Source organism: Numenius arquata, chromosome W (genome assembly GCF_964106895.1).
Source record: "Numenius arquata chromosome W, bNumArq3.hap1.1, whole genome shotgun sequence".
Taxonomy (NCBI): domain Eukaryota; kingdom Metazoa; phylum Chordata; class Aves; order Charadriiformes; family Scolopacidae; genus Numenius; species Numenius arquata.
In genome coordinates this window covers 34,626,550-34,648,178 of record NC_133615.1, presented here as the reverse complement: position 1 = coordinate 34,648,178, position 21,629 = coordinate 34,626,550, and the positions used below count along the sequence as shown (strand labels likewise).

The 21,629-nt window shown below is 43.3% G+C and overlaps 1 pseudogene; it reads left to right on the top strand.

The window, feature by feature from the left end:
- The first annotated feature begins 11,568 nt into the window (after positions 1-11,568).
- LOC141476597 (m7GpppN-mRNA hydrolase-like) overlaps positions 11,569-21,629 on the top strand; it is a 52,214-nt pseudogene continuing 42,153 nt past the window's right edge.

The following is a 21,629-nucleotide window of genomic DNA, read 5'->3' as shown; positions in this document are numbered from 1 at the left end:
TTGTGTGTCAGCATCAGATACTCCCCAGAGCATTGTTGACAATGTGTGGGAATACATTGATGGTGCACTCTGCACAAACTTTCTCAACAAAGATTGTTTGCATGGCATCTCATCAGGGTCTACATTCACCATAAATTACCTCTCACACAGTTAGTTCCCTCAGGTACTAAATACCTTTTTCCATGCTGCTCCATTTGCTTGGATGGCATTCATAGAGTCATAGAATGGTTAGAGTTGGAAGGGACTTTAAAGATGATCAAGTTCCAACCCCCCCTGCCATGGGCAGGGACACCTCCCTCTAGACCAGGTTGCTCAAAGCCCCATCCAGCCTGGCCTTGAACACTTCCAGGGATGGGGCATCCACAACTTCCCTGGGCAATCTGTTCCAGTGTCTCACCACCTTCACAGTAAAGAATTTCTTCCTAAGATTTAATTTAAATCTCCCCTCTTTCAGTTTAAAACAATTACCCCTTGTCCTATTGTTACACTCCCTGATTAAGAATCCTGCCCCATATCTCCTTTAGGCCCCTTCAGGTACTAGAATGGTATATATAGGGCATATATAAGGTCTCCCCAGAGCCTTCTCTTCTCTAGGCTGAACAACCCCAACTGTCTCAGTCTGTCTTCATAGGAGACGTGCTCCAGCCCTCTGATCATTTTCGCAGCCCTCAGCTAGACTTGCTCCAACAGCTCCATGTCCTTCCTATGTTGAGGAGTCCAGAGCTGGAAACAGTACTCCAGGTGGAGTCTCATGAGAGCAGAGTAGAGGGGCAGAATCACCCTCAGAATCACCCTCAACCTGCTGGCCACACTTCTTTTGAGTCAATATCATCCTTCAAGGGATAACTGCCCTTTAGGACTGATAGCAGTCGCCTCCAGAGACTGAGCATATTTGTCTTATTCCAATCACTTTATCAATAAAGGCATCAATGGAGGCATCTTTGGCCAATTTTCCTAACTGCCTAGCTTCTCTACCTTTTAATTCTATGGTATCAGCCCCATTGTCCTCAGCATCAGAACAACCTGGAGATAAGAGTCTCCCCTTGACAACTAAAGTCCTTCCTTGTATTTTGCAAATCCTTCATAGAGAACGATTTAACAATTATCTCTGCATCTTAGTCGTCCTCCTGTGTTAACACTGCCCAAGAAGGACCCTCTCTTATGCTGTCTGCCTTGAGCTTCTCTTTTTCACAAGGGGCAGGGGAACAAGCTGATCTCGTTTTCTGCTTCCTGGTCACCAGGGCAACTTGTACCAGTTCTGATGGAATTTGAGTAGCAGCAGTACTCATTGTCAAGGCAAATTGAGTAGTGACAGTGCTCACATATTTGGCATAGTCAGCAGCTTCAGGAACACCTATACCATGGCTGATAAAAAAGTTGGGCTCTTCTAACTCATCATAAGGAGGAGCCTCCTCCACAGGAGATGTACGGATATCTCCAAAGGGAAGAGTTTCGCTTACTGTGGACATAAGATTAACTGATACAGTTCATAGAAGATTTGTGTGTGGAGTGTTTTCATAGGGTTTTCCTGGTAGAAATAATTGCTGTAAATAATGTTTCCATTTCCAATTTGTGGCTGCCTGAGCTACCCCTGCATGGGCCCTAAGGGAATCATCAGTAACCCACCCCTGATTAGGTATGGATGCATGGTACAGTCACGCTCTCTTGGCCTGTGATTCATTCAGTTTCTTGTAGTGCCCAAACTACAGGTATATTTAGTTTCTCCATTGGGGTATAATGTATAATGGAGCCTTGTAATGTCTTGGACCAAAATACTACTGTTTTTTTTGATTTCTCAGCCTAGTCAACTGCCACAATCCCAATGAGACTATATTGTCTGGAATTGTTACTGCTATATAATGGTAAACATTAACAGTACCCAACCATAGTGCTAAATCAGCTGCTATCATTAGGTGCCAAATGGAGGAACTGTGTTTTTATCCCTGAGGCAATACTTGGAAAGTGTATTGGTTTTGCTGCCAGGTAACATATTGCATTGAGGTGGCAGGGAAGAGGGTGGGCATGAAGTTGGTGGTTGGGATGTAATTTTTGCATAAACGCTAACTTTTGACATCAGGGAAAAATTTCTGATGTTGTGATCCCATCTATTTTTGATTGTGGGATACCAGCTTGTGTAAGATCATTCCAGATTTGTTTCCTCATTACCTGTGCTGTAACTCCTTTTGGTTTTGCAAGAAGAATCCGAAGCCACTTTCCATGGCAACCCGCACATAGCTGTTCAAGTCTCTGGGGGTAGTCACTGCTCCGTCATCTATTTCAGGCCATGCTTCCAGCAGAGCCCATATAGCCAGGAAGGTGGTGATGGGTTTCCAGTGCTCAGTACTGGGCCATCCTGGAATATGGAGAGTCACTCTCATGACCTCCCCAGTCCCCAACTCTTTTGTCAGCCATGGCATGGCTCTTCCTGGATCCTACCAACTACGCCAAATGTGTTTGTTGATGCAGGCAGGATGAAGGAACAACCACAAAACCACAGATGAAATGCAACGAATAAATTTAATCTCGCTACCACACAAACCAGTGGATCGTCGAAGAAGCAGCTAGGCACAGGCACACAAGTGGGCAGGCACAACTTGGTCCTTGCTACAGAGTGTTACCAAACCTGCTGGTCTTGCCTGTATTTCAGGGATTCAAGCAGGTGCAGTGTTCCACTGTGCTTTGATCTTTCCAACAGCAGGGCAAGAATATCAAGCATGATCGATAAGGTGCCTCTAAGTCTATCACAGGTCATGGAATTGTCGGAGTTGGAAGGGACCTCTAGAGATCATCTAGTCCAACTCCCCTGCTAAAGAAAGATTTCCTATAGCACATTACTCAGGACTGCATCAAGGCGGGTCTTGAAAAATCTCCAGAGAAGGGGACTCCACAACCTCCCTGGGCAGCCTGTTCCAGTGCTCTGTCACCCTCACTGTAAAGAAGTTTCACCTTGTATTTAAATGGAACTTCCTATGTTCCAGCTTGTGCCCATTGCCCCTCATCCTGTGACTAGGAACCACTGAAAAAAGTTCGGCTCCATCTTCCCTCAAACCACCCTTTAGATACTTATAAGCATTAATAAGGTCTCCCCTCAGCCTTCTCTTCTCCAGGCTAAAGAGCCCCAGCTCTTATGAGAGACCTCATAAGGGAGGTGCTCTAATCCCTTAATCATCTTAGTTGCCCTACGCTGGACTCTCTCCAGTAGTTCCCTGTCCTTCTTGAACTGGGGAGCCCAGAACTGGACACAGTATTCCAGTTGTGGCCTCACCAGTGCAGAGTAGAGGGGGAGAATGACCTCCCTCGACCTACTGGCCACACTCTTCCCTATGCAGCCCAGGATTCCATTGTCCCTCTTGGCAACAAGGGCACATTGCTGGCTCATGGAAAGTTTGCTATCCACCAGGACTCCCAGATCCTTCTCCTCAGAAGTGCTTTCCAGAAGATCCATCCCTAACCTATATTGGTGCCTGGGGTTCTTCCTCCCCAGGTGCAGGACCCTACACTTGCCCTTGTTGAACCTCATTAGGTTCTTCTCTGCCCAGCTCTCCAGCATGTCCAGGTCACGCTGGATGGCAGCAAAGCCCTCTGGAGTGTCGGCCAGCCCTCCCAGTTTGGTATCATCAGCGAACTTGCTGAGGATACACTCTGTCCACTTGTCCAGGTCATTGATGAATATGTTGAACAGGACTGGGCTGAATATTGACCCCTGGGGGACACCGCTGGTTACAGGCCTCCAACTTGACCCTGCTCCATTAATTACAACCCTCTGAGTCCTGTCACACAGCCAGCTCTCAATCCACCTCACTGCCCCCTCATCTAGCCCACACTTCCTCAGTTTCCTGATGTCTGTGTTATCTAAGTACAGATGTTCTACTTGTCAAGCTCACAAGACTAAACAACAATTAGTATATGTGTTTTTCAACACCTCAGCTGCAAGTCACCTGAGCGTGTTTACAATCTTCTTCACCAATCTTCCATTTTTTTCCCACAGCTGAATAGGAGGAAACTCTCAGAAGCTATGAACCAGCCAAAACCAGATCTCAACAACATGCATTTTCAGCTCATGTTAACTGGAATGAAGACTGAGGCAGAGCTTGGAGAGTCTACAATCAAGTGACCTAGTCTGAGGCTTGCCTAGGTCATCATAAAATGACTTTTTTTCCAGCACTCCAATAAACTGTTTCCATACTAAAATAATCAACAATGGATAGCTGTGGAGGAATGGCTGAGTGAAAAGGGGCACGACTTGATTGCAATGAGCAACCCAGTCTTTGATAGGGATGAAAGCCCAGAGGAGGTTGTGAACTCTCCTTGTAAAACAGAAGTGTGAAGATGTAGCTACATGATAAACAAAAGATAAAGCGGTACTGCCTCCGGGAGATAGAGAAACATCTGCTGCGTGTGGACAAGAGGTCTGCACTAATTGTGTGAGCGCTCTAGGCGCGTGAACAGAGACTGTAAGCCAATCGTATAATTGTTGCTAGCGCGTGCTCTGCTTGTCTGTCTTTATATACTCTGTGTGAACTTGAATAAAGGGAGAACGACCATACTCATATTGAGACTCATCGTTACTCCGGGTCCGTCTCCCACTCCGACAGATAGCTAACGGAGGTAGCAGGGGATTGCTTCCAACGTCCATTTTATGGGCTGGTCCCAGTTCTGAGGGCCTGTGACAGGCAGAAGATGGCTTCCTTGATGGCTGCCTGGCCAGCTCCTTCCCTCCCTCCCTCCATTAGCATGGAATGCCATCTGCCGCTCTGTTCTGAGAGGTGCTCACCATGCCTTGTCGGCCAGGATGAGTGATTGCAGGGCTGGGATGTGTTTGTGCGGCTCCCACGTAGTCCATGGTGTCACCTCCTGCCATCAGCTGGCAGGGTGGAGACATGAGCAGCGCCAGATGTGGAGACCGTCCCTTAGCTACCATGTGCTCAGGACTGTGAGCACCAGCAAGGACTAAGGAGGGGGCACCCACACCAGTACCACCATGACTCCCAGTGATAAGGCAGAGATTTGACAAGTTCCTGCACGAGAATAGCTGCATGATGAGCATGCTGGAGAAAAATGAGAGCAAGACTGGCGTGAATTTGGCCTACATCACCATCAGTGACTACCCCTACCTTCTCCCCAGCCCAATCACTGCGTGTCCCCACCAGGGTCTCATGAAGCACTTGAGCTGAGGAGTGCTTTTGCCTGGGTGGCGCCATGGAGAGGTTACTGCAATAATACCATGGCTGTGGCCCTACCAGCTCCTCTTCCTCTGGCCGTGATGCATAGAGCTCCAGGATTACCTATGCCTTCCTCTTCTCTTTACTGCCTTTCTCTAGGAGCTCTACAGCGTAGCACCTCACATCCTCAAGGGCCTTTGCCCTGTAAGAGCATGGGGGTTGTTGAAGGGAACACTCAGGAGCCGCCTTGACAAATACACCTTCAGCACTGCAGATAAGGTCCCACCTAGGCCCCTGCTCCCGAGGTGCCTCGCAGGGGCTGGACTCCCCCTCCCCCCCAATAATGACTCTTTACACTCAGCTATCATTGGGGTGATGTTGGTATAGCTGGTGATCGGTTACAGGGCATCTTTTCTCTGCAACATCATAGGTTTCGGGTATCCTGCATTCATCTCATGAGTGCTGCCCTAGGAGGCACGGAAGGGACAGGGAGGTTAGGGAGGGTGGCAACAAAAACTCTCTCTAGTAGCTAAATATCTCTCGGTAGGTGGAAGCCATCTTCCTGTGTCTGTTTTGGATTTTGCGATGGAAGACTCTGGCGATGTCAGCCTTTCTGGGCAGGCGCGAAACCGAGGCTGGCCAAGGCAGCCCCACTGCTAGGCTCCCTGCCACAATAAAGTTAAAGAGAACCGGCCCCAATACTGAGCCCTGGGGGACACCACTCGTGACTGGCCGCCAACTGGATTTAACTCCATTCACCACAACTCTTTGGGCCTGGCCATCCAGCTAGTTTTTAACCCAGCGGAGAGTACTCCCATCCAAGCCATGGGCAGCCAGTTTCTCCAGGAGGATACTGTGGGAGACTGTATCAAAGGCCTTACTAAAGTCCAGGTAAACAACATCCACAGCCTTTCCCTCATCCACCAAGCAGATCACTTTGTCATAGAAGGAGATCAGGTTAGTCAAGCACGACTTGCCTTTCATAAACCCATCCTGACTGTGCCTGATCACCTGGTTATCCTTTATATGCCACATGATGGCACTCAGGATGATCTGCTCCATAACCTTCCCAGGCACCGAGGCCAGACTGACAGGCCTGTAGTTAGCCAAAACCATCTTCCAGCCCTTCTTGTGGATGGGACATTGGGACATTTGATAGCCTCCAGTTAACTGGGACCTCCCCAGTTAGCCAAGACTGCTGATAAATGATGGAAAGTGACTTGGTGAGCACTTCTGCCAGCTCCCTCAGTACCCTCGGGTGGATCCCATCCGGCCCCATAGACTTGTGCACATCTAGGTGTTGTAGTAGCTCGCTAACCCCTCCTTGCTTCTCCAAGAATCAAAAACTCTATCATTTCATGATCACTGGGCCTAAGACGCCTCCAACCATCACATCAAACACAAGTCCTTCTCTGTTCACAAACAACAGGTGCAGCGGGGAACCTTCCTAGTCGATTCCCTCACCAGCTATGTCGGGAACTTATCTTCCACACACTCCAGGAGCCTCCTAGACTGTTTCCTCTCTGCTGTATTTTATTTCCAGCAGACATCAGGTAAGTTGAAGCCCCCCACTAGAAAAATTGATAGTGATTGTGAGACTTCTCCCAGCTGCTTACAGAATTTTTTTTTTTTGCCTGTTGATCCTGGTTGGGTGGTCTATATCAGACTCCCACCATGATATCTGAGTTGTTGGCCTCCCCCCCGATTCTTACTCATAAACACTCGACACTATCGTCACCATCATTAAGCTCAAGACAATCAAAACACTCCCTAACGTACAGGGCCACTCCACCACCTCTCCTACCTGGCCTATCCCTTCTGAAGAGTTTATAGCCATCCATTGCAGCACTCCAGTTGTGTGAGTTATCCCACCATGTTTCTGTGATTGCAATTACATCATTGTTTTCCAGCTGCACAATGGCTTCCAACTCCTCCTGTTTGTTGCCCATGCTGCATGCCCTGGTGTAGATGTACTTCAGTTGGGCTATTGATCCTGCCAGTTTTTTGCTGGGAGAAGCCCTAATTCCTACCTGACCATTCCCAGGCAGTTCTGTGATTTCTAAACCATCAGTATCCTTTGTGTCTTTGCTATCACTTGGCACACCATCCCCTACCTCCACTGGGATGGCAGACCGAAGGACTGGCATGCATTGATGTGCTGCCCCCTCTAGCAAGCCTGGTTTCATCCCTTTCCACATTCAAATCTAGTTTAAAGCTCTTTCAATGAGCCCTGCCATCTCCTGCGCAAAAATCTTTTTCCCTCATTGAGACAGGTTTACCCCGTCTGTCGCCCACATGCCTGGTGTTGTGTAAAACGAACCATGATCAAAAAAAACCTGAAGTCTTGTTGGTGACACCAGGCTGGGGGCCAGGTACTGATCTGCTGTCCTGTTTCTTCCCTCATTATAACCTGCAGCTGGAGGGACAGAAAACACTACTAGTGCTCCTGATCCCTTAATCAGTCGTCCCAAGGCCCTGAAGTCTCTCTTGATTGCTCTCGGATTTTTTGTTGCAACTTTATCTCTCTCTACCTGAAAAAATCAATAATGGATAATAATCTGAGGGCCGTACCAGGATGGGAAGTTTTCTCGCCACATCTTTAACCCAAGCTCCAGGGAGGCAGCAGACTTATAAGCCAAGAACAACTCTGGAGAAACAGATTTTATTTTTGTATAAAGCAATTGGGTTTTTTTTACTAAAATCTGAAAGTGAAAATAAACTTTATCAGCTCTGGGGCCCCCAACATAAGAGTGATTCCAGAGGAAGGCCATGAAGATGATCAGAGGGCCAGAGCACCTCTCCTATGAAGACAGGCTGAGAGAGTTGGGGCTGTTCAGCCTGGCGAAAAGAAGGCTCCAGGGAAATCTTATTGCAGCCTTCCAATATCTGAAGGGAGCCTAGAGGAGAGATGGGGAGCGACTCAGGAGTCGCTCGTCCCTGACGAGATCAGGGAGTGTAGCGATAGGATGAGGGGTAAAGGTTTTAAACAGAAAGGGGGTAGATTTAGATTAGATATTAGGAAGACATTCTTTACTGTGATAGTTGTGAGACACTGGAACAGGTTGCCCAGGGAAGTTGTGGATGCCCCATCCCTGGAAGTGTTCAAGGCCAGGCTGGATGGGGCTTTGAGCAACCTGGTCTAGTGGAGGTGTCCCTGCCCATGGTGGTGGGGGGGGGGGTTGGAACTTGAACATCTTTAAGGTCCCTTCCAACTCTAACCATTCTATGATTCTATAAGGTTTCAAAAGCTTAAAATAGTCTAATAGGTATTTTATTTATATAATAATTTGTTTCTGAGTTAGGTCACTTCAATTTCTAGAATTATATTAAAAACATTTATAATTTTAAATTTGTTATAAAAATATATTTTGGGACAGTGTTATATATCTGTTATATATAGTGTTGGGACACATATATATATAAGTGCACATATTATATATGTGCACTTATGCAGATGAATATTGAATGTTAACTAAACTGATAATAAAAGCTCTTAGAGCTGAGAAGGCAAGATTGTAACAAATCAAATGAAATTTTTTTTTTCAATTCTGGAAAACATTTTATTTTGAGTTTACCTTTGTGTCTACCCTTCTAGATGTAGGAAGATGGTTTTAAATGTACTGAATTGGCTTTGCTAGTCTGTTAAGGATTATGGGTTCTGTGTGGAAAGCAAGAGGCCAGGACATCTATGCTATCTCCTGAGACGGCTTACAGTCTCCTGTCAAGCTTTGGCTGCCTGACTATGGAAAAAGAAAAAGAATCCTCTTTGTTGATTACTCTTTTCCCAGCACGTGTGGGTTTTTTTTGCTCTGGCACTACCATGCCATACTCCATATCTACATTAGGGTGTGCATCCTAATGCTGGGCTAAGCCATGAGAGGATAAAGCTGAATTGCTGGAGAGTTTCCTTTTTCCCTTTACACTGCTCTGGATCCTGTACTCGTGTACAGCATTTAAGTTTTACACAGATAGAAGCAATTTCTTATATATTTAATGAGTTTTTACTGCCCTACTTCAGACTAATCAATGGAAGAATCAAGTGTTGGCAGTATTTATATAACACTGCCAATATTTTTGTTGCCTCTCAACTTTTCAGAGTTAGCCTGTGTAAGTGTAGGTCTACCAATAACCAGGAGTAGTTAGCTGCAATATATAGCTGCAATATATAAATAAAAAGAGAGAAAGAGAGCAAGAAAGGAGTCTTTGATGACTAAGAAATGCATACAAAGATTTTGCTGAAATTTCAGAAATGCTGTCATGTTTAGTTTAAGTTTTAGTTTATATTTTAGTTTAACAATTGCCAAGATGAAAATGGCTTTAGGCAGTAAAAATGCCTGAACTTATTACTGCAGTCTTAACAGGAGAAAGATCAATGTTGTATTAATCGCATATCTGCTTTGACTAATTTTTTGCTGTTACTTCAAATTAGCTGGTTTCGCTATGTAAGTTCTGCTCATGACATTTTACGTACAAGGAAAATATCTAGACAGAGTGTAGAGTGGTATAAACAAGCAAGTAAAGTCTAAATTTGTGTAATCTCCAAAATGGGAATTGTGTGACCTGATGCAGACAGGATGCAGGAACAACCACAAAATCAAGGATGAAAGGCAAAAAAAAAATTTAATCTCGATACCTCACAGATCAGGGAATCTCCGAAGCAACACCTGGGCAGAGGCATGCAGGCATCACGGAGCAAGAGAGAGAGTCCTTGTTAGCAAGAGTGAGAGAGAGCTCAGAGTTGCTGTTCTTGCCTGTATTTCAAGGGTTCAGGAAGGCAGAGTTCTTCCCTGTGCTTTGATCTTCTTCAGCAGCAGGGCAGGAATCTTGGGCATGTTTGATAAGGTGCCACTGAGTCCATCCCAGGCCTTCTTTATCTAAGTGCAGATGTCCTACTTGTTGAGCACACAGAACTAAGCAACAATTAGTGTGATATATGTGTTTTCCAGCACCCCACATGCAAGTCACTTGACTGTGCTTATAGTCTTCCTTGCCGATCTTCTGTTACTTTCTCACATTCCACACCCTCACTCAAGACACCGCTTCTGTTGGGGCTGATAAAGCTGGAGATGTTCATTTAGGCTTGCGTGGTGTAGCGCAGAGTAATTTACAGAGGCAAGCAATAAACAAATATATAAGGCAGAGGACCTCATCAAAGATAGATAGCTGAAATACAAAAACTTGAGCCAAACTATTTCCTCCCCCCCTTTTCACGCAACAGTAAATCAATGGTGCAGCGAGCAGGGTTTGCCATACATAATTTACTGCAAAAATACGATTGTGCCCCATCCCCGGCTGGGAGGGATTGGGACCATAAATTTTGGAGGGATAAAGAAAAGGTGGTATAGCGTATTGATCAGTGTCAGGCTGCTCTCAAGCTTAAAGCAGGAAAAGGCAAAGGTGTTATTTGTGCAGTTTTAGGCGCCTGTTTATCTTGTGCACAAGAAGAAATTAAAGATGACCCTGCTCCCAATTGGATTTCTGCTGTAGAACAGGCAACTCTGAAATCTGAAAATGAGATTCTGAAGTCATCATTGGCCTTTGAGAGGGAGACAGGAGAAAAATTAGGAAACTCTGTTGATAAACTTTTGAATGAGAATGGTCAGTTTAAGCAATTTTTGGAAAAGGTGAATCGGCTGTTAGATACGATGCAGCCTTCTGCTTTGCTCAAGCAGATTCGTAGATTAGCGCATAACCCGAGCTGTGCGATTCAGACTGAGGACATTTGGTCCGACAGCGACGATGAGTGCAAAAGGGCTCCCGATTTTGAATCTTGACTGATTCCCTTGCGACCTCTGGTTAAAACTGAAACTGTCATTGATAGCAATGATGAGATCCACACCACTGTCCTTAAGGTCCTATGGTCACCAGAACAGTAAATGAAAATACAAGAGAAATATTCAAGGTGGCCAGGAGAGTCAGAGGTTGAATATTTGTGGCAAATTTCTCTTGGGGGGGAACGACCGAATTATGTTGAGTGAGGAAGAAGGCGGAGGCTATTGGGGGCCAGGACTGTTCTTAATTGTAACCACCAGGCTAAGAGTTGCTAATCATTCCTTAACTGCCCGAGCGGCATATTGGGCAGGTGGTATTGATTCTCAGGAGAGAGGGGAACCACTGGAAATCAGAGCAATCAGCTATTCAGATCTAGCTGCAGCAGTAGAGAAAGCAGCCTGTATACAGAGAATGTATGAGAGAGGCGAGTTAAGGAAGTCTCCAATGCTAGCTCCCATCGATCTGGCCTGATTAACCCCTCTCATTTGCGGTCTCCCTGATTGCCTTAAGACATTTTTAGCAAATACTCAGGACTGCTTGCGAACTACCCGTGAAGACACTAATCGCAGTCGTGGCCAAAGTCAGTGCACTCACATACCCGCCTGGAGTGAATTTGTAGACGAAATCGTTAATTATGGACGACGAGTGGGTTGGGTCAATCCACCCAGTGGAAAGCCCCCAGATCACAACCAATGAGTCCGCCAGGTCCATACCCAAAGGTCCCAACCTGATAGAAGGTTTAGATATGATGCAGAACGGAGTGAATTGTGGCGTAAAGCCTTAGATCTGGGTGTACTTCGACAATTATTGTGCGGTGCCTCTACAGAGGACCTCTGTGCACTGATCCAGTGTTTATCTAAAAAGACTAAATCAGCTGGGGAAAAATGTCTAACTATAAACCCCGAACTCATAAGGAAAGTGTGCCTTCTGCACTGGAACACAATCTGATTTACTTAAACGAATTGCAGCAAATAATCTTCCTTCCACGGGGGGAGCAGTGAGCCACCCTTCCCGGCGGGCATTAGCAACTAAATGTCTCTCTGATAAATATTATGACCCCACCATTTCTATTCCTGTTTGACCCCAGAAAATATTGGTGGAATTTCTTATTGACAGTGGTGCCCAAATGTCAGTAATCACTAAAGAAATGGCACAAACCCTAGGCATAAAACCTGGTCGGCACAAAGTTAAATTCACAAGAATTGATGGTGTAGCAAAAGAGTGCCCCACTGCAAGAATTACCTTCTGGTTACCAGGGAAAAAGAGGTTAATCAGGGTTGAGGTACTAGTTGGTGCTGCACCTACTAACATTCTGGGATTCGATATATTGTGTGTTTGAACGTGGAAACTCCTAGATGGAACTGTGTGGAGTTTTGCAGGACGTGAATCTAAATCAGGCACAATGAAATTGAGTCTGTTAGAAACACCTATACCTTTACCTCCCTCTCAAATCACCAGCATTTGGCAATATCCATTGCCTGCAGCAGTGCTCACAGGTATTGACGGGGTGGTAACAGAATTGGAAGACTGAGGCATTATTAAAAGGACCCAGTCGCCTTATAATTCACCGGTGTGGCCAGTAAAGAAACCAGCCGGACAGCGGTGCTTTACAGTAGATTATCGGCAATTAAATGCCAGCACTGCCCCTTTTAACTGCTGCAGTCTCAAATATTGCCAAGATAGCAACACTGATACAAGGAGCTTCCCACTCCTGAATGGCAACCTTAAATGTCAAATATATATTTTCCATTATTCCTCTCCGTGAGCAGGATAAATCGCAGTTTGCTTTCACATGGAAAGGAATACAGTATACTTTTAACAGACTTCCTCAACTATATAAACATTCCCCCACCGTCTCTCACAATGCTTTGGCTAAGGTCTTAGCAGAGATTAATCTCCCATCTGATAACACAGTGTATCAGTATATTGATGACATCCTGATAGGAGGAAAGGACCAAGAAAGTATAAGAGACATAATGGAAAACATTCAAGGGACGTTACTCAAATTTGGGTTGGAAATTCTGGAATCAAATTTTCAGGGACCTGCACAAGAGGTTAAGTTCCTGGGAGTCTGGTGGGTTAAAGGAGCTGCTTCAATCCCTTCAAGACATCTTGGAAAAAAAAGAACATGGACAAAAATCCATCTAGTGTAAAGGAATTACAAGTATTGGGAGTGTTAGGTTATTGGCGCAAGCATATTCCTGGCTTTTCCATCATTGCTCATCCATTTTATAGCTTGCTAAAAAAAGGAAAAATCATGGGAATGGAACATTCAGCACACAAATGCACTAGAATTGTCAATAAAAGAGCGAAGACTATTTCAACAACTTGTTCCTATACACCCAGCTGAGCCTATCCATGTAGAATGGGGGTTCAGTGAACATGGCTCTCATTGCAGTGGATATCGCCCTCTTTCTAACCCTGTCAGTCAAATTAGACCGAGCATATTTTCTTTGCTTTTGTCTTTTGTCTCCAGCCTTAAACGAACTGTACGTTGACAGACAGATCAGCCTACGTTAACGTTGAGTGCCTTCAGGGTATCTTAACATTCATCCTGGCAGTAATATTATTTTTTATTGTGTATGGCTATTTGGAGGCCCAAGTTTTAAAATGACAAACTGTCAGATTGTATTGATGATATTCTGTTTTATCTTTTTATTCCCTGTTATTTGTAGTCAGAGACCCAGAATGGCCATTTTCCCAAAATTACGTCAGTCACAACTTAGCGATAGGAATACCAAGGAAAATATTAGACTTGGACAATAACTGTGGTTATGCATGCAACTTAGGTGTTTTCAAAATGTGAGCGGACTTGGGATAGATGGTATCCAGTCTTGAGGGGGCAGCGAAGGAGAGGAAATCCAGGTAGGATGCAGAATGATCAACAGGACAACCCATGACAAAGCCACACGAATAATGACAGCCAACGTTTTGTCAGACCCAATAGCTACCAGGTATTGCATTCCAGACCAATGGGATTGCTGGCATAACTTCACATCGGTGGAACCCACTATTGTGGTTTGTCTTTGGCAGCAATACAAAATAGGGTTGTCATTCAAGTTCAATCTAGATATAACTGAACTTGACCCTTAGAACCACGCATTGTCAAAATATACTGCAAGTATTAGAACGCCAAAGGAAAAAAGAGACTTAAATCTCTCAACTCTAGTGATACAAGGAAATGCAGTATACCACAAAGGTGAATGGGATAGGAATGACTCCCCTCAGATGGCTAAACTCCAAGCTATCCCAGGAAAGAAAATACAGATCAGCTGCCGAGTGGTCTACCTACCATAGGCCAACTGAAATTAAGACAATCCATATTGACTCTACTAAGCTAAAAGATTATAAGACTGAATGTTATAAAATAACAGAACCATCTTCAGATTGTTGGCATAATTTTATCTTTATCAAACCAATAGTTGTGTACTGTCTTTGGGGCTACAGAGACATTGAATTATTGTTTGAATTTATGATTGACACAGCAACATCGGTGTCAAAGTAAAGGACAAAGAACATCTTCCCACACCGATTTCTAGAAATGTATCCACTTAGCCTCCTATTAGTCTAACCCCTTACATCATAGAATCATAGAATCGTCTAGGCTGGAAGGGACCTCCAAGGTCCAACCATCAACCTAACTCTGATAAAAAAAACCAAAAGAAAACTGTTCACCCCCACCCCCATTACTAAACTATGTCTCTAAGCACTATGTCAACCCGTCTTTTGACATTGGTCCTTATATAATTAAAAATATAGGTCAACAACAAGTATTGCTCAATCCATCATACTCCCTCAAACTCGAAGAGATCAAAGAGAGCTGTGACCGGCATCTTAGGAACAGGGTTGGGAGTTTTAAACAGCATAGATGCTGAAGTACTTGCCAACAAACTGAGCACAACTACAAGTGATCTAAACAAATTGGGACACCCATTGCGGTCTTCTCTATTAGCATTGGGAACTAACCAGTGGCTCTTATCATGTGTTGCCTCGGTGGGAAAGAATTAATGAGAAGGATTGTGGATGCATTTGGTGTAGCTCAAACCAATGTTTCTCTGGCTTTTGTATCCAAGCTCAGCTGTGGATGCAATTTACGGTAGCAGCAATTATACAAGAAGGTGAAGAAGGTAAATTACCCACTGAAATTTGAAAAGTAATCTGGCACAATGCAACTGAATTTGAAAAGAAATTTCAATCCTGGTGGCATTTAGTCAATTTTACTCATGGCACCATCAACAGTAAAGCTACATCTTTTGTCCTAATAATATGCAATGCTTCGGTATACACAATATAACCAATCATTGCATTAGGATTAAATCATAACAGAACCATAATCTATCCAAAGGAACATAGAGTATGGGCACAACAGAGCGGAAATAAATGGCAAACGGCTGATGCTGATGCGTGCATCACACGAGAAGAGCAAGGACTCTTTTGCGAAAGCAATACCATCAAGGCACAAGACATTTTTCTTGACGCTTAACAAAATATTTTTCATTTTGAAATACATCTTGATGAAACCCAAGAAACTGTAGTTGTATGTATTGGGAAAGGGTATGTTTTTGTGAAAATTTATTATAATTTTATAATTGTGAATGACATTGTTGTAAATACAAATAATCACTCAAACATTTGTCTTCGTAATTTTACAAAGAGAGTAGGATGTGACTTTAGTTATTCAACTCCTGTGATGTCTTATCAATTTCTGAAGTCAAACTCCACCCTGATTCGTGATCTACCATTTGCTCCTATTGGAATGAATCTCATGTTGGTGAAGAAGCTATTGCGATGTGATGACCTGAAACAGTTGTTGCGACAAGTCCAAGAAAATGGAAAAAGAACTCTAATTACTGTCCATCACGATGTGGAAGAAATACATCAGGTGTTGGGAAGAGTCAAGATAGAGGGCGAGCATAAATGGTGGGACACTACTTTTGGATGGTAACCAACTGCTACAGGAACTTTCAACAAGATACTTCATCCAGTTGTTGCTTTACTAACCCTCACTGTGTTATGTTTTGCATTGACAATTATCTTGTATGTCATACTTTGGATGATGATGAAACGTTTAACCCTTCTGATATTCCCACAAGATGTACATTTACTTGATAGTCCTCACCACAATAGTGTATGGGATGTTCCCAATTTTTCTGAATACAGTGAAGCTTGAGTGACTATAGTCACGGGGTGGAATAATGGCTGGGGGGACTTTAAATTTAAACTTTAGCATTGTTCAGACATTAAGGAACAGTACAGCATCAAAGGAGCTTCCAGGATGGAGTACAGCTGCAGCTGGTATACAAGGCCATTCCACAGTGTGAAGCCGCACGGAGGGTGGAATGGAGAGAAGACTCCCTGGCCAGCCTTTGTGATGTCATTGCAGAAGATGGGAGCTGGATGGCGCTATGGAGCTGATAAGCTGCACAATTACCACCCTGGGCCAAACGTCTGTCAGATTTTGATGAAATGCTGTCCTTTGTGCGAACTTTGCTCATTATAATGTCATTAAAATACCAAAACACACCTCCAGCCCGAAGGCTACCCGCCTCCAAGGTGCGACCACTCCTCCTTGAATCTGCGCCCTGAATTTTTCGTAAACTATACCTTTAAATGCGAGGCGAGAGAATTTTACACCAATCATAATAAAGGCATTTATGACTAAAGTCACTCAAACTCCACCTTGAAGGTAAAAAAATAATATAAAAATAGCCCAAGAAAGGGGGGATGCTAGGGAAGACACCATCGTAAACAAGTCAGGGAGGACCCCATCACGGACTGCCTCTGACTCCCGGGACCAGTCGACGGGCTGAGCCTTTCTTTCCCCCATAGGGACGTCTGTGGGTAAGACTTAGACTATACCGAGTGCTTCCTCGGGGAACTTAGAAATCTCTCTAGAGGGTTACCTGTTACATTTATAGCCAGGCTGTATTGTTTGGAACTTTGTCGCGCGCTTTGTACCATTAACATTTTTTTCTTTTTCTTGCACGTGCTTTGCAGACTGTACTTATCACTGGCAAACCAAAAGAACCTTTATATCTGTTGCTTAAATAAACTGCACTGCTTAAGTAGCTAGCCGTTTCGGTTTCTCACTGAACGCGACCAGACACTAAAGTGCGGCCGTGCTAGTTCGTGAGCACGACTAGACTGAAGGTGCAGTCCACTATTAGTGTATCCAGAATCATGATAGTTTAATATATTAAACGCGACTGGACTGATAGTGGTGAATTGGGCATCACTCAGAATTTAAACCCAGCCGCCCCAGCCTCCCACCTTGGTGAGGCGCATTTATTTTCTGCCAAAACTATTTTGCCTCTTCACGCAACAAGCTGGAAGGAAGTAATAGGGCCAAGTGAGGGTTATAATTTCAAAGCTCTGCTTGGGAAACAAGGTATTAGGTGCTCATGATTTCTGAGGATCACACTATTGCCTGACAGCTATTAACTGATGTAAATGTTTACTCTCCTGGGTACTCCCTTAGTCATGACAGCAGAGCTGTTGTCAGCTATGAGCGCCCATCTTTCCTGTCCTGTCTATTGTCCACCTGTATGTGTCCTCCACTACCTCGTCCAGCTGCATCCCACTCTTCATGTTTAGCAGCTATCAACAGCTCTCCTCTACCAAGAAAATTTCTACAGAAGTGCATCCCTCTATTTTCTCTCCATGCCTGAGATTTTAATGTCTAAGCAGTTCTCAGTACATCATGGAATTTATCCAGGTAAGTGTCTATTTATAAAAAATAGTTAGGAATGCCAGACAATGTTGCACATGTTGCTTTAATTTAGCCTCCTGCTAGTAAGCCCCATGAGTGTTTATTTAATTATATGATATATTACTGTAATAATACATAAATATAAAGTAGTAGTCATCAGCCATGAAATTCAGAGCTTACGATGCACTACACCAAGACTCTCCAGCAAAGGCAAAGATATAATCCAATGCATAATGCAGTTGTCACATCCTTTACCACTCTTCTATTCCTGAAGTCCTTTGTCCCCTGCATAACACATCTTCCAAATTTTGCATTGAGTGAAGTGTATATATATATACACACCTCATATATACCTGTATGATACTATACATATTCTTCACTAAAAAAGAATAAATTATTTATTTCCATGGATAATATGATTTAGGAAAAGGTCTTGTGGGAGAAAAAAATATTTCGAAGTCACAAAATTAAGAACTGTACCATAATGCAAAAGATGATCAGATTAATTCGGCACAATCAACCTTAAATTGGATGTTTTCTAATTTTTTAAACATTTCTTTCTGCAACCTGCCCTTATTTAACTTCAGGGTTTTGGTACAATAATATAAAACATGGTAAGATGTGTGCCATCAAAAATTATTAAAAAAGTAAGAGCATCTTTGGTGTGGGAAGTCACGGAGTTTCTAAACTTTAATGTTCTTTCAGAATGGGATCAGCGAGTCTCAATATCACTCAAAACAAAGTTGTTCTTGTTCTCTTTCTCATATCTTTGTTGGTTTATATTGTATTTCAAGAAAAACAGCCAATGCTTAAGTACATATGTGGACTATTTCTCAGGAAATAGTAACAGTTGCATTTTATTGTAGAACACCTGCGGTAAGGCTCTATTGCCAAGCACTTGGGACATACTGTGAACTAAAGCTACAACATGAAGTTGTGCTGGAAGATTAATTAATTCACTTTTGAAAGCCCTGTTTAATAGACTGTTTGGTATCATTGGCTACCTAAAAAGTAATAGAATGAACGTTATAGGTCTAGAATAAGATATTTTGTTAGAACAGCAAGGGAAACCCTGCACAATGCAACACAACAAAGCCACAGATTATTCTTAGTCCATAAAAACTATGCACACGTGGAGATATCTGCACAGACGCATTCTTTCTGGTTGCACAAAGGAAGATGAAGGTAAAGGTAAGAGGATATTGATTACCCCAGCATTACTGGGGTACAGGCCCAAATGGGGTCAGAAGCTTGCAAAGACATGGCATTGCAGGTTCTCTGTAATGTACCAAATCTGAAGGAAAGCACTACAAAATAGTCCAGAAGTTGCTCTACATAACAGAAAAATCCTTAAGATTTTCACATATATGATCACTGGAAACAGTTCCCTGTTTCTTCAAATCCGCATCAGGAAGCCAAGACTAGGCTGTGAAAATAAAATCATGGGCAGTCTCTAGACCTTAGAAGAGTTAAATAGTATTAGGGACAATACTGTGAAATAACAGCATTCATTAAGAATGTATTCATTTGGTTTTAAGACATCTCATAAATCTATTTCTATTTTGTGTTTGATTAGTTGTAACACATAGAAAGTTGTTGTGAAAGAAGATGAATAAACTAGATTTGGAGGTAGCAATACTTCTGGTGACTGAATTTACTTTGTAGTCTGAATGTGTTTAGTATCCTCATATCAAAGAGTGGGATTCCATTTCTTATACTACAGCTTACCACCAAAACTTTATAATGACATTTTTTCACATGTTCAGTCTGAAGATTTGCCTGCTTTAAGAATAAGAATTGAAAGAATAAAAACCATATTGATATTTTAAAATGTACTACACATAAAAGTTTGAGGAGTGTCTCAGACAAAAGGTAACCCAGCATATTCTGTCTCGCTGATTTCACCTCTCCTGTTTAATGTAACTTTGCTTAAAGTATAGCTAGGTCAGACTAAGAACATGTGTCTCTTCATCTTCTTCAAAGAGAAAAAGTAGAAGACATTGTTCTGCTTTTCTAAACCATCCATTAAAGTTCAACTAGAAATTTTTGTTGTTGTATATTCTTACTTGTGCTCCCTATCTAATGACTCTATGGAAATACATATATGAGTTATTACATGCCACCACTTGGACACTACCTGTTATCTGCCCCTTTTCCCAACCTGCACAGCACAAGTAAGCTCACCCAAACACACAGCATTTGCTATGCTGTGCGAGACTCAGCTGATATTAGCTGTGATGTTGATTTTACAGGTCAGATACACAACCCATAAAAAGTGATTGGGGAACACCATGCCATTTCCCAAAGGCCAGTGGGAAAATCATAACTAGTTTATAAGACCAAATACAGGTGGATGAAGGACCAAAATGCTGGTTTGCATGTCAAAATCTTTTCAGCAGGCCTGCTAACTCATGAAAATAATTCAAATTTTTTGTTACCTTCCCAGGCAACATGCTGGAGCACCAAGCACTGACAACACAGTTTCAGATAAGGAATTATAAGTTGTCCCGGTTTGAAGTAAAACCAAACAAATTTTCTGTTCTGTAATTTTACATCTTAGCTAGGCCTCTTCTAAATTGTCTGAAATTAGCAGCATATTGTGGAGAAAACCGCTCATTCTCAGAATGATAAGACCAATGTTTGTGCTCCATGCCAAGGAATGGTATGCGGGGAGGCCCTTGCTTATACTTACTGCCATAACAACCAAGGTCAGCCCATTTCGTTATTTGCCCCCTTAGAGGATCGGAAATGGAAAAACGTAGAGGGGTCACATCGGTGGGGAGGAGTGGACAGGACAGGTGACCCAAACCTGACCAACTGGGGTATTCCATCCCATCTGCCCCATGCGCAGTATAAAAGCTGAGGGATCAAAGGGTCAGCCCCCTTCCTGCGATGGCCGACGTCCAGAGAGGACTCTGTCTGTTCATCTGCCTTTGATCCCGATCTGTGTGTTCCTGACTCCAGAGCTGGAATCCAGTTCCCATCCGTCGCTGAGTCCAGTCTGGGACTTCCCCAGTGACTGCCGGTGGCGTGACTGTCATCCTGGGAGCTTGATACGGTTTTGTATATATTGTATCTAGTTCATTATTTTCTTCTTTTTTTTATTTTAATATTAATTCTTCATTAAAGTAGTTTAGTTCATTCTAAACTTCTAAATCTCCTTATCTCTTTCTCTTCCTCTCTCCTCTTTTGGGGGGGGAGGGGGAGGGAAGGGCCATCTGTCAGTCTGGTTTTGGTAAATTCGGCCGAAACCACGACATAAGTGAAGTCAGAAAAACTAAGTAAATCTAGAAAGTACTATTGAATTGCTAATAATTATAGAATCATAGAATCATAGAATCATTCAGGTTGGAAAAGACCCTTGGGATCATCGAGTCCAACCATCTACCCTACTCTACAAAGTTCTTCCCTACACCATATCCCCCAACACCACTCTAAAACACTTAAACTCATCCAAGGATGGTGACTCAACCACCTCCCTGGGCAGCCCGTTCCAGTGTCTGATCACTCTCACTGTGAAGAATTGCTTCCTAATGTCCAGTCTAAACCTACCCTGTTGCAACTTGAAGCCATTCCCTCTTGTTCTACCGCTATTTGCTTGTGAGAAGAGACCAGCACCAACCTCTCTACAATGTCCTTTCAAGTAGTTATAGAGAGTGATGAGGTCACCCCTCAGTCTCCTCTTCCTCAAACTAAACAGTCCCAGCTCCCTCAATCGTTCTTCGTATGATTTATGCTCCAGGCCCTTCACCAGCTTCGTTGCCCTCCTCTGTACCCGTTCCAGCACCTCGATATCTCTCCTGTGTTGAGGTGCCCAAAACTGGACACAAATCATGCTAACTCTGATAATAATCATGGTAACTCTGCTGTTGCATTCTATGCCAGCATATATGCGTAACACTTGACAGAAAAGATACTCTCTCAACATAATTAAGGAATAGTTATTATCTTAGTTATCTTTTTTTCCCTATTATTTTAAATTTCTC